This window comes from Epinephelus moara, chromosome 16 (genome assembly GCF_006386435.1).
Source record: "Epinephelus moara isolate mb chromosome 16, YSFRI_EMoa_1.0, whole genome shotgun sequence".
NCBI lineage: Eukaryota > Metazoa > Chordata > Actinopteri > Perciformes > Serranidae > Epinephelus > Epinephelus moara.
In genome coordinates, this window is record NC_065521.1 from 33,301,946 (window position 1) to 33,319,065 (window position 17,120).

Consider the following 17,120-nt stretch of genomic DNA (forward strand, 5'->3'; position numbering starts at 1 on the left):
TCCGTTGCCTGAACTCTCTCGGTAACACTCAGTCTGTGCACTCTTCCACGGTGACGGTAAACACACAATGCCAGGCTCCATCTTCTCTCTCTCTCACTTATTCCTCTGCCGCCTTTGAGGGTTTTGTTTTTCCAAACAGCAACTTTATCGTCCCTTGAGGCCTTCCAGTCAGTGATTCTACAACTGCCCCCGTTTTTGCTTTATCTGTTCAATCATGTTGTATTGATTTTGCATTGGATGATGCTGAGGTAGGTTTCACAAGCTAAATGGGACAGGAGCATATGGTGGATTCATAAATGTATGACAAACTAATTGTTTCCCACAGCTCCACCTTTATTTTTCCTACTTTGTTGGTAGCCAGATCTCCCCATCTCTATTTTTTCTTAATTTCTTCTGTGTAATTTCCCTTCACCTTGAGTACAGTTTGACACATTATGTGTGTCCAAACTACATCATTGAGGTCACCTTTTAACCTTCCTCACCTCAGCTTTAGAGTCCAAACTGGTCAGATGCTGGTTGATGCTGCAAACTAGCATGAAGAATGATATATCATATGCAAACATTAAATCTTAAAGGAGCAGTGTGTAAGATATAGGGGGATTAGTGGCATCTAGTGGTGACAAATGCAGATTGCAGCCAACTGAAACTTCTCCCAGTTAGAATTCCTTCAGTGTTTATTGATCAGGAGGTTTTCATGTTAAGTCCACTACAGAAGAGACTTGATGATCGCTGAAATTAGGAGGGGACAGAAGTGGATATATCAGTTTTGTTATTGGTTATCGGCCAAATAAGTTGTTATATATTCCCATATTGGATATTGGAAATAATTGAATATCCTGCATTCCTCGTGCTCACCTTATTTTTGATCCAGATGTTAAGGCGGTTTTAACCATGAACCAAATTATCCGCAGAGGTCTCGTCCTGCATAAGACAGTTTCACAGTGCAAATTTCTGTGGCGATGTTTGGCATGTTGGAAACGGGCCCCTAGCCTTGCACCTGCTAATGTGTGCTCACCTTTTGTGCCTGATAACTTAAGATCCAGAAGTTAAGGAGGTTTTTACCGGGAGCCGAATTATCTGCAGAGGTCTCTCACTCTTGAAAACGAAGGGATGGGTTAAACCTGTAAAACCACTGAATAAAGCACTTTCAAGTTATAAAAAAAAAATCTGTGTTTTTCCTACGCTCTCATTGTGCAAGGGCTGCAAACTATGGTGGCTGACGTGAAAACGCAAATGGCCCTATTCAGAGCCAGTGTTTGGTTTGTCCATTCTGGGGCACTGTAGAAACATGGCAGTACAACGTGTCGATCTCTGTAGACAAGGACCCGCACCCTGTGTAGATAAAATCAGCTCTCTCAAGGTTACATGAACACAGTGATTTAATTTTCGGATGATTATAAACTAAAGAAACATACTTATTATCCATCCATCAATCTGCATATCCGAAGCCAGGTCGTGGGGGCAGCAGGCCAAGCAAAGCACCCCAGACGTCCCTCTCCGCAGCAACACTTTCCAGCTCTTGGGGGACCCCAAGGCATTCCCAGGCCAGATGAGATATGTAATCCCTCCTGTGTGTTCTGGGTCTGCCCCGGGGCCTCCTACCAGTGGGACGTGCCTGGAGCACCTCCAACAGGAGGCATCCTGATCTGATGCCTGAACCACCTTAACTGACCCCTTTTGACGTGAAGGAGCAGCAACTCCACTCCGAGCTTCCTCCAGATGTCCAAGCTCCTTACCCTATCTCTAAGGGTGAGCCCAGCCACCCCACGGAGGAAACTCATTTTGGCCACTTGTATCTGTGACCTCCTTCTTGCTGTCTTTACCCAGAGCTCATGACCATAGGTGAGGGTTGGGACGTAGATGGACCATCAAATTGAAAACTTTGCCTTCTGGCTCAGCTCCCTCTTCACCACGACAAACCACCGATCCATCTCATGCTCCATTCTACCCTCACTCGTGAACAAGACCCCGAGACACTTGAACTCCCTCACTTGAGGCAGTAACTCACTCCCAACCCATACTTATATTATATCATAATTTGCCAATATATCCCCTTAAATCCTACACACTGGACCTTTAAAGGTGTACAGCAAATTATCCACCTGCTCCAATATACATAGTGTGTCAATTCACATACAGCACATACAACTAGGGCTGCAACTAACAACTGCTTTAATTATTGACTTATCTACCAGTTATTTTAAGACAAAGCTGGAACCAGGAAATGTTTGTTACGATTATTAATGTGCACAAAATAGTTGCTGGTTTATTTCCTGAAATGATTAATTGACTTATCATTTCAGCTCTACATATAAATGCAGCATTTTCTGCATATGGGTTGCCTCTTTTCCCACCGCATGTCTCACATCTGTGAGTGTGTGTGTGTGTGTGTGTGTGTGTGTGTGTGTGTGTGTGTGTGTGTGTGTGCATGCTGCTAGCTGTTCCACTACCCTCCTGAAGCCTCGTCCCTACCTGTTTGGAATTTTAAATAGCTTCCCTGTTCCTCTCACCTTCCCACAACTCTCTCCGCAGTCCCCTAAATTCTCACTCAACAATAAACTGCGTGCTGGTAAATAAAACCTGATCATCTCTCATCTGCATCTGTAAGCATCTAACGGATTGATATTAGGCAGTAATTGTGCTTTATTGTATCTTTGAAGATTACGGTCAAGTCGAATTGTGAAGACACAGTTTGATGCTAAAGCGTGTCTGTTGGATGTGAGTGTGTACGTGCATGTGTTTCTTCACATTACATTTCATTTCTGCCATTTCCGTTTTCTTCTAGCCTCAGGCAACTCTATGGAATTTCCCAAATGATGGACAATAAGTACCATAATAATGTGGTTTTAAATATTGTGGAACTGCAACCTGAAGCCATCTGGCTATAGAAAAACAATTCACCACTGTTTCACTCTATCAGGAAAAGGACTAATGACTTTAAGTGTTTCACTCCAAAATGCAATAACAGCATAACCACTTAAAAGAATGCAAGCAGATATTCTCGGGAGCCGTTAATATTTCCAAAGAATATATTCAAATGAAATGATTTTGTAAGCAAAGGTCTGAAACAACTTTGGGTTCCAGTAATAATACAATTGCAGCTTTGCCCTTCATGCAGCACTCATTTTGTTAATACTAAAAATAATCCAAGAATAACTGGTGTCTGTTAGAGGATCGTGTCAGTGGTTTTGCCTGCTTTAGCCCATTTATTACGAATGAACCTCACATTACTGCCAACCATTGTCCAAAGCAGAGAGCTGAACGCCTTTTCTCTACCCTCCAGGCAGCCATTGGTTTCCTCTAATTTTCATATAGATTGAAAATAAACTTTTGCTTTAAGTAGCTAAAATATGCAATAAATAAATAAAATAAAAATAACCAGTGCTATGGTGCTCTAACAACTAGAAGACATTAATAAAATAAATTATTTCTTAATTGTTTTTAAATCTAAGATCATTCTGATTTCAAATGGCCGTCATGTTAACCATTTGACTCACTGGTATTAAGCCTTAAAAACCACCAGTAAGGTGAGGTTGGGTGTGGTCAGAAGTCTGCTCTATTGCACATTCATTCATTCATTCATCCATCTTCTAACCGCTTCATCCTCTTGAGGGTCGCGGGGGGGCTGGAGCCTATCCTAGCTGACATCGGGCGAGAGGCAGGGTACACCCTGGACAGGTCGCCAGACTATCACAGGGCTGACACATAGAGACAGACAACCATTCACGCTCACATTCACACCTACGGACAATTTAGAGTTATCAATTAACCTAGTCCCCATGTAATAACATATTTTCCATCAAAATAAGCGCGTGTATGCGGGTCTTTTAAAATGCGAGAACACCCGGTTAAAGTAGGTAATAGACTCCTTTCCCATTGCCAGTAGATGAGAGCTGTGTACACGGCTGTGCAGTAAAAGAGTATGCCTTTCTTATTTCTTTACTGGTGCGTCACATTCAATGTCACAAACAGGCCAGAAAACAGGTTAGGAAACAGTAGGAAGCAGCATGGAGACCTGTGAAAATGTTACCGTGGTTACTCCTTTTTATATGTCTGTTAGTTATTCAGTGTCTCTTTCAAACTTGGTGCTGACTAAATTTGGATTGATATTTGAATGCTGCTTGGGAGGAGACGGCACTTTGGACGGCCCATCATTGCATCTCATCAGTAAAGGGGCTTAAATTAGTGCTTCCGCCCAGGTGTTGTATTCCCATCACTGCTGATTGGAGCTAATCCAAAACAAAGTTGATAAACAGGATTTTCTTGGGGATGTTAAAGCTGGGGTAGGCAGTTTTATTTTGGCATCACTGGCCAAAAATCCCATACTAACCTTACAGCAAATTTTAGGTTAAGTCGTCTGAGAGTACACTGGACTACTGCATCTCCTCTTAGCTCTGTTTTAAGGCTTTAGAAATGTAGTCCCCGGTGTGGGAGACTTTTACTGTAAATTTTTTCTTGAGTCCTGCAACTTTAATTTTAACTTTGCCTGAGAAGAATCATGAAAATCCATTGGCCAGACAAGTTCACCAACGAAGATCTTTGGGCGAAGACACAGCAAATACCAGCTAAAGACGAAACTGGACGAAGAAGATGGAAATGGATAGGCAACACTCTTCGAAAACCAATGTCAAACGTCACCAGACAGGCTCTGACGTGGAATCCTCAGGGGAAGAGAAAGAGAGGTTGGCCAAGAAACACCTGGCAAAGGGATCTGCAGGCAGACACCAAGAAGATGGGATACACCTGGTCACAGATAGAAAAGAAAGCCAGCGATCGGGTACTCTGGAGGTCCCTTGTCGACAGCCTATACCCCAAAAGGGGTGTAAGGCATAATTAAGTACAATCGTTTTCACTCTTTAATGACAATTATGTAAAAAAACAACAACAAAAAAACACATGCAGTTACCTGCCATCCATCCATCCATTTTCGTAACTGCTTTACCTCTTGAGGGTCGCGGGGTGCTGGAGCCTATCCCAACTGACATTGGGCAAGTGGCAGGGTACACCCTGGACAGGTTGCCAGACTATCACAGGGCTGACACATAGAGACAGACAACCATTCACACTCACATTCACAACTACGGGCAGTTTAGAGTCACCAATTAACCTGCATGTCTTTGGACTGTGGGAGGAAGCTGGAGTACCTGGAGAAAACCCACACTGACACAGGGAGAACATGCAAACTCCGCACTGAAGGGCTCCCTCCTGGGATCGAACCAGGAACCCTTGCGAAAGTGCTAACCACCACACCTGCCAGTGGACCACAAATGTGCTCCAAGTTGAATTTTAAAGGAGGCTTAAAATGTCTCTAAATCCTCTGGCTGGGACTTCTCCCTGTACATGTGTCTCTGAGTGTGTGAATGTGTAATACATGGTTACACTGCAACATGAAGCATAAACATTAGTTTGATTGGTTATTTTTTGTGAAATGAGCAGCTGTTTGTGTCTGTATCTAAACTTTGATAAAACTTATGCTCGTCTAAACGTGCTTCACATTCTCTAAGAAACAGAAACTTCACTGAAATTACATTCTAGGGATCTTACTAATGTAATCGTTGTTTTCCAGGAACATTCACATTTTTGCATCTCTCTCCGAGTTATATTCTAATCACATTTTCCTTCTCCTTGGTGGCTCTTTTAGTTTTGCCTGATGAATTACGCCTGACCCACGAGGCTAATTGCTTTAAGCCTTCTCCACAACCCTATTTCAACGTCTTCGTACTCTCCGTAGTCTCTTACACTTTCCTCCGTCGCGTATGCCCTTCCTTCCCTCACTTTCAGAGTCAAACTGCTGTACTCCTACCTTATTTTCACTCCCTCTGTGTTCCTCCGAGCTACAACACTTCCTTTCCTCCATCACACTGACAACTCCATGCTCGCTTCTTCTCTCCTCTCTTCATACTTTATGTTTCTTTAACACCTATAGGTTTTCCCAGCTACCCCTCTCTTCAGGCAATAGGCACCATTTATCATTATCTGTGATCTTGTCTCTGCGTCCCCTTAAACTGCCTTAAACTAAACTCGACTATCTCATCATCTTGTCTCACTTCTCTCCCACCTTCCTGTTCTCATCTTCTTTCATTCCCACTGTCATTGACACAACAGGAGCCTCACTCACTTTGTGTGTGTGCGTCTGTGTGTGTGTCTATCTGTCTATCTGTGCTCTTGTCCGCCTCGCATCTCCATAGTGACGGATTTTTGGTGCTTTCAGTCCCTGTTTCTATATCTTGGCAGCAGTCGGGCCGCTGTGCCGATGGGTCCCAGTTCATAGGCCACCCGGCTCCGACGTCACCGCTCCACGCTGACCCTGCCAGCTCACATATGGAGCCCACATATGGGCCTCATCTATAAGAGATAGGCGGCCTGGAGGAGCCACAGTCCCTCCAGTGAAACAAACCCAGTTCACAGAAGGCTGGCTCCTGTGAAAACGCCTGCAGGAAGTGAAGTGACATTTCAGTGTTTGTCTGTTTCATGAGGGAGAAAAATCAGAGTGTTTATATAAGAACAACAAGATACTGACACACATGAAACTATAAAATGTCCCCTACATTTTCATTTTAGTAGACAAAGAAACCCTAGCATTCATTATCAAGATTTTTTTCCTGTCATCTCATTTACAGAGTTTTCCATATGAACTGATATTAATTAGTTAATGTAAATGTTTATATCTGACTTTGGGGACTTTTGTCATAAAGTGAATCAGCAGAAGGTTTCTGTTTCACAAACATAAAAACATGACATTTCTCACCCTTGACACAAAAATGTGAGTACTCACGCGGCCACATGATCTACAACATATTCCATAAAATACCACCACATTACACATGTTGCACATATTACTACAGAACAGAAATTATGATTACTCACCCTCATATATCACAATATTCTCACATATGCATGGTGTTCAAAATAAAAGTTACAATAGTATTTGAGAAAAAGAAAATATTGATAAATTAGAAATTAAATAATTATGTAATGAGTCAGGTAATAGTCCCCTACTTATTTTTTTATTTTATTATATTAAATTCTTAAAATTCTTTTCACTTTTTTATATTTATGTAAATACATATTTTTATTTTATTTTATTTTATTTTTTTTTGATTTTGTCTTTTATGTCCTTTCGCCAGTCTGGCTTTTTGTTTTTGGGTTGGTGGGGTTGATTTCTGTCCTTGCTGATTTTGCATTTGTTTGTTGATGCTCTGTGCATCTTATTGAATAATCCATAAAAATACCTTGTTTGACAAGAAATTAAATAATTGGTTGCTTATATACTATTCAAATATTTTAGATTATTTGCACATACATGAAAAAGAAATTAAAAGTTAAAACATTGTGCAGGAGAGGTTAGAAGCCAAAAAGTGCCTATTAAATAACAACAACCATACATAAAAAGAAAAAGATAGAAACAAAGATTGCAAAACTGAACGAGAGTTCCAGACTAAGAAGTAATACAAAATTGTTTAAGATGTACAATTTACAACAGCAACAACAAAAACAAATTACAAATGAATCAATGAAGTGTTCAGAGTCTTTGCAAACTAGAGTCCTTTCCAGATGTTTTTTGAATAACGATAATGTAGATGATGATTGTAGAGATGGAATAAGGTTCTTCTAAAGACATGGTCGTCTGTATTTGAATGAATATTTATTAAGAGATTTTATTGATTTTAATTTGTACAATGAGTTTCTTTTGCACCTTGTCTTGATGCCTTCGATGTTTCATGCAGAGCACTCTGAATCCTCTTGCTGCATTCCTTGTAACCAGTAGTGGGGCCAGTTGCACAAAACACATTAGGTTAAGATTTTCCTTAAAGTCCTTGTTAAGGTTTCCACAAAATATACTCAGTTGCACAAAACACCCTTCAGTCTTCTCCTTAAGATTTCCTTAAAATGTTTCTTAAGTATTTAGGGTTTTCTCCTTGTCTTGGTCTTATACTTAAGGATTTCTTAGACCGTACCACAATAGACCTTAGCAGGTAACCCCACCCCCCAAAAACCCCCAAAAAACTTAAGGTACCTCTGACTCTATCTTCACTGCAACATGACCGAGTTGATAGTGATAAATGAAAAAAACTAACACACCCAGAGAAGAGTGTTCTACGTCCAGGAGAACCCAATATATACACTTTTGATTTTACTCTGTAGATATGACTGAATTAATTTTCATTGCAATTTCTTCCTGCAGTTGTTTCCAGTATTTGGGGATTACATTTACTTTGTAGTTTGTGCTTTCTATGATTGTATCCCTCAAGAAGTATAGTATTTTTCTCCTCTGACCATTTTGTTTTCCTGTCTTGTTTTCTTCTGCAATTTTTTCAGTATGTAAATAAGTGTCTTATTATTATCATTATAATGTAGGCTAATATAATAAGACAACTTTGTGAGATGATAACATGCATCACAAGTGTGAGTCCAAGCAAACAAACAATTTTTATGGAAACTTTTACCGCAGTAAATGAATTATCATTTTTCCTTAACTAAGGAAACCTCTTCAGGGATTCTGTGCAACTGTGTCGGTCCCTCAGCTAAGGAGAAACTAAGCCTTAAGTGTCATACTTAAGGAGAAAACAAACTTTTTTTTTAACTTTTAACTCAACTTTTTTTTTTTTAAATTTCTTTATTTTCACCTATTACACTTATTTATTGTCTATTATTTATTAGTGTGAGGTTGAATGTATGAAGGATTTTGTTGTAACTGTCGGCATCTTACAGGAGAAGCACCCCTAATTTTGTTGTGTTTTTTTAATGATGTGAGGACGATAAAAAGGTTTCTGGAATTCTGAAAAACTTCAGTAAAAGTAGCAAAACCACAGTGCAGAAATAAAAAGTAATGCAATTTTACGTAAAAGTGCAAAAGTATTACCATCATAATACCCCAAGTACCAAAAATCAAAATACTGATTTTTCAGAAATAGCCTGTTTCAGAATAATGTGTATTATGTTTTTGTATTATAATTATTATTATTATTGTGCATAACATTTGCCCGTTGCTTCTCTTTGGTATTTTCTTCTGAAATATTGGACCATTTTACCTCGTAAAATCAAACAACTATCTGAGACTCACTCTTTCTTCACATGATTGAAGCTTCTAATATTAGGCTACATAACCTTTTATGCAAATTAACTTTTCAAAATTTTAGAGTCACAAGCCACAAAGATGGAGAACCACTGCTGCAGATTACAATAAAAATTGGCCCATATTGAAAGATCATAAATCAGAGATAAAATACCAGACAAGAAGTTATCAGGCAATAAATAAGACACTTAAATATGATCTTAGAAATAATTTAACCCACCCCGCCCCCTACAGGAGTTAATTTAAAGGCCCAGTGTTTTTGCACTTTAGTTCCTTAAAGGGATAGTGCACCCAAAAATGAAAATTCAGCCATTATCTACTCACCCATATGCCGAGGGAGGCTCTGGTGAAGTTTTAGAGTCCTCACAACACTTATGGAGATCCGAGGGGGAAGTGGGTAGCAGCACAACTGCACACCTAATGGCTGACGGCGACCCAGATTAAAACGTCCAAGAACACAGAATTGAAACCATAAAATATCTCCATACTGCTCGTCCGTAGTGATCCAAGTGTGCTGAAGCCCGACATAAAAAGTTGTTTGGAAAAACGTCATCTGAACTCTATACTGCACTGACATGTGTGCGCTTGTGAGACCGTGAGACATGGGCACCGCCTTCATGTGTGTTCAGGTGCTTTCGTTTTTTCCAAACAACATATTTAGGGTTATCGGTATCGGTGATTTTTTTTTATTTTTTTTTTTATCGGATATGCCGATATACAGTTTTGTTTTCCTTAGCTGCACTGTTTGCCCCTGGTGTGCTTCTCACTGCCTGCACGCACCACTCTAGGCTCTTAAAAGCACACTCAAGACCTAACTTTTTAGCGTGGCTTTTAATTGAGCTCTCCTTTATTTTATTTTATTTTATTTTATTTTATTTTATTATTATTTTATTGTTTTTCCATTTTATTTTTTAAATTTTGTATTTATGATTATTGTGTATCTATTTTTTTTTATTTTATTAATCTGTTTTTATTTAGCTGGCATATTCTTCAACTTCATTACTGTTAGTTACTTAACATTCTCGGAACCCATCGGCTGTATTCGGCGTCTGACTTCCGGCAGACGGCGATACAGCCTCTGGGGGCAGACCCCCGATTTTTTGGCATTCCGGTTTGATTTGGGCGGAGGAGGCGAATTTCCGTTTCCGACTTCCGTTTATATATAAGTAAATATGCTGAACCATTGCGATGGATTCAGAGTTTGCAGTGACGCCAATTATGTTCCGCCTCGTTAGTTCACCGCACGGACCGTTTAACCTGGCAACAACTGCAGCCGGCTCAAATGTGATTGGTCAATATCACACGGACTACAAACAGCCTACAACCGGAAACCAGGGCTCTTCCGCTCTTCTTCCGGAGGCAAGATCTCCGGGGTTTGCCTACAGACTCTACATTCTCTCAACTACGATTTTCACAGCAGACATATATCGGTTGTAAATATCGGCATCTCTGTTTCATAATAATCGGTATCGGCATCTGCTCTGAAAAAACCATATCGGTCGATCCCTAATATGTATGCATGCTTACAGGTATATGTGCTTAAGTGTATATGTTGGTGCATATGTTCTTTAAGTATCACTTTTGTTTTGTATTTTTGTCCTCTTGGAAAGTGCTTTGTGCATTCAGCTCGAAAAGTGCTCTATGAATAAACTTATTGTTATTACATTAATTATTTCACTATGAACCGTTGCATGAGACAATGCACTGTCTTTGTTGTCTTGGTGCGAGTTGGGTTCAGACTAGTTATGTAAGGAAATGAATTGTGTCAGGATTGGTAGAGGTGTAGTCTACATCTAAATTTCAAAACAGATAAGCATGTTTTACAAAATGGTTAGAAAGGTAAAGTGGAAGATTTGTTATGAATTCGTTAAGACATGTAAAACCACTGGTGTGGTCCTTTAAAGTGTTTTTAAAGATCTAATCCCACTGGCACATAAACGAGACTTTTATTTATCCAAATAGACCAACTCGTCTCCACCAGACAAGGATTAGACGTCCGCGTCCTAATTTGCTCTCAAGTTTAGTCTGCCCACTTCAGTGTCAGCCCCTCCAGCCAAACGCCTTCTCTGAGGGTGGAAAGTCTGGAAATTGTGCTTTTCAACCTCGGGGTCTCGTGCAGCAAACAATTCAGTGTTTGCTCTTCGTTTAGCTGGAAACACACACCGTGTCATCTCCTCTCGCTCCTGTATCGTCGCTGACATCCGTCTGTAGGCTGCTAGACAGACAGTGCCTGTTTCCCCACCTCCGCCACCACCTCTACCTCCTCACCCCTGCGGTGGTGGAGTCTGCCTGTAGTCCGCTTCCGGGTTGGACGACGCTGCGTAAAAGCGCGGCGCTCCGCTCACACACACTACGCTACCCAGAATCCCGCGCGACACCTCAACTTACAGAACTGGCTTCTTGGGCTTCGGGAGTGTTTCCCATTTAAACAAACAGTGCCGAAGATGGCGGAGAGTTAATGGTGTAAAGAAGAAATTATCGATCCGGTAGAGAGATACGTCCACAAGGTAAGCTCGCGCTACGTGTTTGCTCACCTTCCGCTAATTCAACGCGACTTTGCGTTTGGTTTGCATTTCGATAGAGGACGGAAATGTACTGACTTGTGTTCCCAGCGTCAGTGCACACACGCAAGCATCGCTACGGTGCGGAGGGCACAGTGCATGGTCATTTAGTACATGACAGCAAAGATTTACTAACCTGTTCATGACGGCGATGGAGTGCACGCGGGGTTTGCTGCTTGTTTGTCAGCGTTGTGCTGCAAAATGAACCATGCAGATATTTTTGATAAACTTCGCTTGATCACGCGAAGCTGGCCAGTTTACGCACGAGCTGGAGGGATCACAGAAGTGTGAACAGATAGATACACACAGGGAGAGCATCGGGAAGTTTCACACACGCTTTCACACACAAACAGGGGGATAGTGAACTATTGTCACCAGCTGGGCATGACGCTGTCGCAACATGAGGGGATCTGGAAATGTTTGTTGATCAAGTGCACGCAGAGCTGCTCAGCTGTGTGTCATGTGCATCATGTTTTAAAGAGGCTGCTGGATGGTTTTGTTGCTGAAACGATGCGGGCAGAGGCAGACGATGCTGACTGTCAGTCACACACACACAGCCATCCTGCCCGGTCCCGACTGCTGAGCGATAAAAAAGTGCACCGACTCCACCGTATGTCTCCAATGTGCCAGTCTTTGCACTGCACGGGGCATGCGTTGCCTATAAATGCATGAGGTGAAAGAGTGAACGATCGCTGTGCTCGTGTTTAAGGTCTGCTTCCTACACCCCTCCTGTCATCCGCCTCATCCTTATGTCTCACTGTATATCTGCAGGGGGCAGCAGCGTGGCCCCTTTACATACACACCGTCCTGTAACCCTGAAGCTCCATGCTTTGATCCCTCCAACACTCAGCCCATGTTGTGTGTTTGTGTGCATGCATGGAAAGCAACCATGTCCTTGAGCGTGACACCAGAGCCCTACAATACCTGCTCGCACTGGTTAATAGCAGTCTGCTCTTTAGTGTGTGTAAACAGTGGTTGAATGGGAGAGATGTGGATGGTGTTTGTGTGTCAGTGTGAGCAGGTGAGAGATGTGAGGCTGAGTTAATTACACCGAGGTCAGGGTTTAAATTTAGATTCTGTTTGCTTTGTTTTGTTGCTGAATATAGCTTATAATTAGTCTGGCGTCATTTTTTATCTGTGACGTGAGAAAAATAGTAAAGTAAACTAGAAGGGCACTCTGATGCCCCCTCTCCACCAAATTAGCTCTGGTTCTTGAACCAGTATCCTTGGACCCTTGGTGCCATCTAGAAAAACAGCCAGCGTTCCAGTTTTGCACATTCTCATTGAAATCAAGGTTGTGTCATCAACAGAGGGCGTTGCAATGCACAACAGAGGTAAACTGTAGTAGCCAAGAGTGATTTCACACCTGCCCTGTTTGGTTAGGCTCAATCAAACTCAAGTTTGTTTGCCCCCTAAGACCCTGATCACACAGAAAGTGTTTTAGCAGCTGGAGGCGCCATTTTTACAGAATTGTATTAAATGAGAATGAAGCTTTTTGCTCACGGTCTTTGCGTTGCAACAAGCATTTTTGCCGGAGTGCTCTGAACGCCTCGTGCGGAAAAACGCCCCATGTTGTCTCTTTCTTCAGCATCTTTTTTCTCATTGTCCAATCAGATGATTTGAGAGGCGGGCCTTCTGTGGTGGTCACGACAACAAGTTTACAGTTTGTAAACAATGGAGGAGAAACTGATGGTAGTGGTTGCTGGATAGCCAGAGCTATACGGCACGTGAATAGACAGCAGGTTGTCAAACTGCCCCTGTATCATCCTAAACTATGCCTTGAAACATCCATCATGGAGGCGAAGCTCCTGGACCAACTGGTGATACTCGCTGTGATCCACCCTCTTTTTAGGGGTCTCATGTGCCCACACCTCACCCTCAGCCAGAGCTACAGCAAGTACCCTCTGCCTGAACATTTTAGGAACTAGAGACTAATTACTGTCAAATAACTAAAATGAATAAATAAAGGCTAGATTGATTACACGGGAGGGTTAGAATAAGGAGGTGATGGGGTGGTTGCCTGACAACAATAAAAAGGTGCAGCAAGGTTTTTTTCCCCCTATTGGCTTTAAGTTAAAAAAAAAAAAAAAAAGGCAGTACGGCACCTGTGTGGTTCGTTTGGGCAGGTGTGAAAACAGCAATCGCACTCTGGTGCGCACCAAAATGAACTCTGGTGCGGTTCGCTTGTGGTGAGAACGTGTTGGGTTAAACATGAGCATGTTACAGTCCTGGAGGGTTATTAATGTGCACCTCCTCCTGTACTGCCTTAATATGCACATTTGGTGCTTTTCGTTTCTACTCGGAGCTGCACCTTGTTTTCAAACTATATGGTTTGCCTAAAATGAACAATGACAGCAATATAGTCCACGATGAGCAGCGCTAAAATCAACCTGCGTAGTTGTCCCTCCATTGTGACATTAGAAAGTGTCACATTTATCTTGCAAGTGTACTCTACTTCAACGTTTTGTTTGCTTCTTGGATTTTTCCCACATGGAAATTCTGACCAGTCAAGAGCAGCTTTCTTGATGAGGCATTTTATCTGGTCCGCTTGTAAATGCAGCCGTGAGAACATGAACCAACTCTAGGCAATTATGCAACTTTGTGACAAAATTAGCTCCTGATTTGGACCAAAGCAAGACAACTCTAGGTCTGAAAGCACCCCAAGTGGCAGATCACATTGATTACCCGCAAACTTTTATTCTGTTATTACTAGGGGTGGGGGAAATTTCCGATTCTTAGATGCATCGCGATTCGGACGTGGACGAATCTGAATCGATTCACAAACGTCCAAATTTCGATTATTTAAATGTGTTAATTAGAGTAATACAGAAGGTTCTAAATAATGCGGAACTAAGAAGCACGGTACGTGTCATCTCCGGGACACTTTGGGATGCGCACCTGGAGCAGACACGCTGACACGCGCACAGAGGAAAACAAACATGGCTGACTGCCACCCACCTCGCCGTGAGAGCTGAACAGCTTCTTCTAATTTAAAAGCAGATGTGTGGAAATACTTTGACTTCTACAACGTTGACGGCGGAAGCGAACTGGACAAGAGCCACGTTATATGTAAGCTGTGTCGTGCTAAAATAAAATACTTTGGCAACACAACAAACATGAGAAGCCATGTAACTCGATTCCACCTGACGGAGGAGTCAGGGAGACGGCAGGCTGTTGTTGCTGCGGCAACTAGTGGCGCTACCGACCAGAGAACAATCGAGGAAGCAATTAGAAAGCTGCCACCCTCATCGGAAAAGGCGAAGCGAATTACGAAGGCCATCGCGGCATTTATTGCCAAGGATTTGCGTCCTTATTCTGTCGTGGAAAATCAGGGATTTCGAGCACTGCTGCATACACTGGAGCCCAGATACACCATCCCATCCCGACGCTATTTCACCGACACTCCACAACCAAACCAAAACAGAAGTCATGGCCTCACTGTTGAAGGCAGGTAGGATCGCAGTTACATGTGATGCGTGGACGTCTGTCGCCACCGAATCATTTGTTACTCTAACTGCGCATTTTATTTTGTGATTTAAGATACCTGTTGTTACCTTTGGTTCCGTACAACGAAGTTGTAACTTTCCAGTTTGCAAGCATTTCCATTTATATGTTTAATAAAATATAATGGAAATGAATTCAACTCTTTCTGTGTGTTGTGAAAAAGTGCATCAATATACATATATTAAAGATGCATCAATAATCGTTTTATAATCGAATCGTAGCCCCTGAATCGTAATCGTAATCGAATCGTGAGGTGCCCAAAGATTCCCACCCCTAGTTATTACAGATATTTGTTTTTATACTAACTAACAAGCATGAACCAACTATTAATGAGAGCACTGCACGCTTTTTTTGTCTAATAATTTCTCATTTGACTTCCCTGTTGTTGCCTTCTCCATCGTCTCTTTCCAACCTGTACAATATGACACACCCACTGATGTCATCATGGCTCACACTTCAGGTCAAGGAAAATCTGCTGTTTTCTGGTTCCAGCTGCGAACCAGCTTTTCAGGTTCTGCACCATTTTTTTGTGTCAAAATGCTCTTAACAGTTCAAAATTAGGTGTGGGAACCAGAATGGAACCAGTTCCATGTTGGTAGAAAATGAGTGTGAGAGGACAGACCTTCACCAAGGCCAAATGTCCTGTCTCGCAGTGTTCACGGAAATGAAAAATAATAAGTGCATCTACCCTGTGATATGATGGATCTGCTTTAAAATGTAACGATTTCTACCTTGGCCCATGCTATACCTTTCCACCAAGTTCCATAAAAATTGAGCCAGTAGTTTTCCATAATCCTGCTAACAAACAGACAAACAAACCAAACCAAGAACATGACCCCCTTGGCAGATATAATAAAAATGTCCATCTCAGGCTGCCAGGAAGTGCACCAGACTCTGAGGCTGATTTGACATAGAGGCCAAACAATTTAACCACAACTTCCTGTTTGTCATGGGATGCCATTTGGCCCAACAAGACTTTTCCCATAGACTCAGATCAGGAAAGAGGCATCTGTTTATCAGTGGATACATTTTTGAGTGTCTCAGCCCTGCAAAATGACTGATCCATTTGGTCCAATAATATTCTGAAAGTCTAGAAGAGCCACATGATTAAATCATTTTATCCCCATTCATTTCAGCGGGTGGCTAAACCGGAAGTAGCCAGCTCGATCAGCAGAAGTCTCCAGTGCGCCCGCTCTATGGGGCCAATTATGCGTTATTATTGGCTTTGTGTGTCACTGAGCAACTTTCATAGGAATGAAAAGGGCCCCACCTCTAATGCTGTATCCAGTTCTCTCTATACATCCATGGTTCACCCCAGGTCCCCAAAGTCCAAGTTGACATGTCCAAACGTTGTATTTTGTCCAACCAACAGTCCAGCACCCAAAGATACTCAGTTCACGATGATATAAATTAGAGAAAAGCAGCAGATATCCTTGTGGAGAAGCTGCAACCAGAGAATGGTTTGAGTTTTTGCACCTTCTTCTTTGTTCACAAGCCCAAAAATGACACACATTCACCCTTTCCTCGTCTATTTTCTGTTGAAAGGTTTACAATCAAAAAGTCAGAATGAGCCAAGGTGTTATTGTACAAAATCTACAGAGGTAAGAAGATGGTAAAAAAGGTACTGTGAGGTCTTTTATCTTGCTCTGTTTTGTATGCGTTCCTGATACAAAATGTTGTTGCAGCTATATTAGGTTCTTGTCTCACTGTTCTTCCTGATTTAAATTGATTTATAGTTTGTCAACTCAGTGAGGATTTAACCAGCTGCTGCTTGCTGAGGGTTTAAACAGTGAATCAGTCATCAAAATTGTTAGCAGTTCATTTTTTGTTAAATGAGTTATCAGCTAATCGACCAGCCATTTCAGTTCTGTGTCCAAACTGTCTGTCTGCCGCCCATGTGAAGGGGTGTGGTGACAAGAAGCCCTCGTCTCTGCTGACAGATTTACAGTCAGCTCTGTGGCCGAGTCTCTGCGCACGTG

At 41.8% G+C, this 17,120-nt stretch overlaps 1 protein-coding gene across 1 annotated transcript in view; it reads left to right on the plus strand.

Moving 5' to 3' along the window:
• Positions 1-10,752: 10,752 nt before the first annotated feature.
• LOC126402309 (nuclear receptor coactivator 3-like) overlaps positions 10,753-17,120 on the plus strand; it is a 96,377-nt gene continuing 90,009 nt past the window's right edge. The window contains exon 1 of the mRNA XM_050064189.1: positions 10,753-11,583. The gene's annotated coding sequence lies outside the window, so the exon portion shown is untranslated. The remainder of the gene's footprint in view (positions 11,584-17,120) is intronic.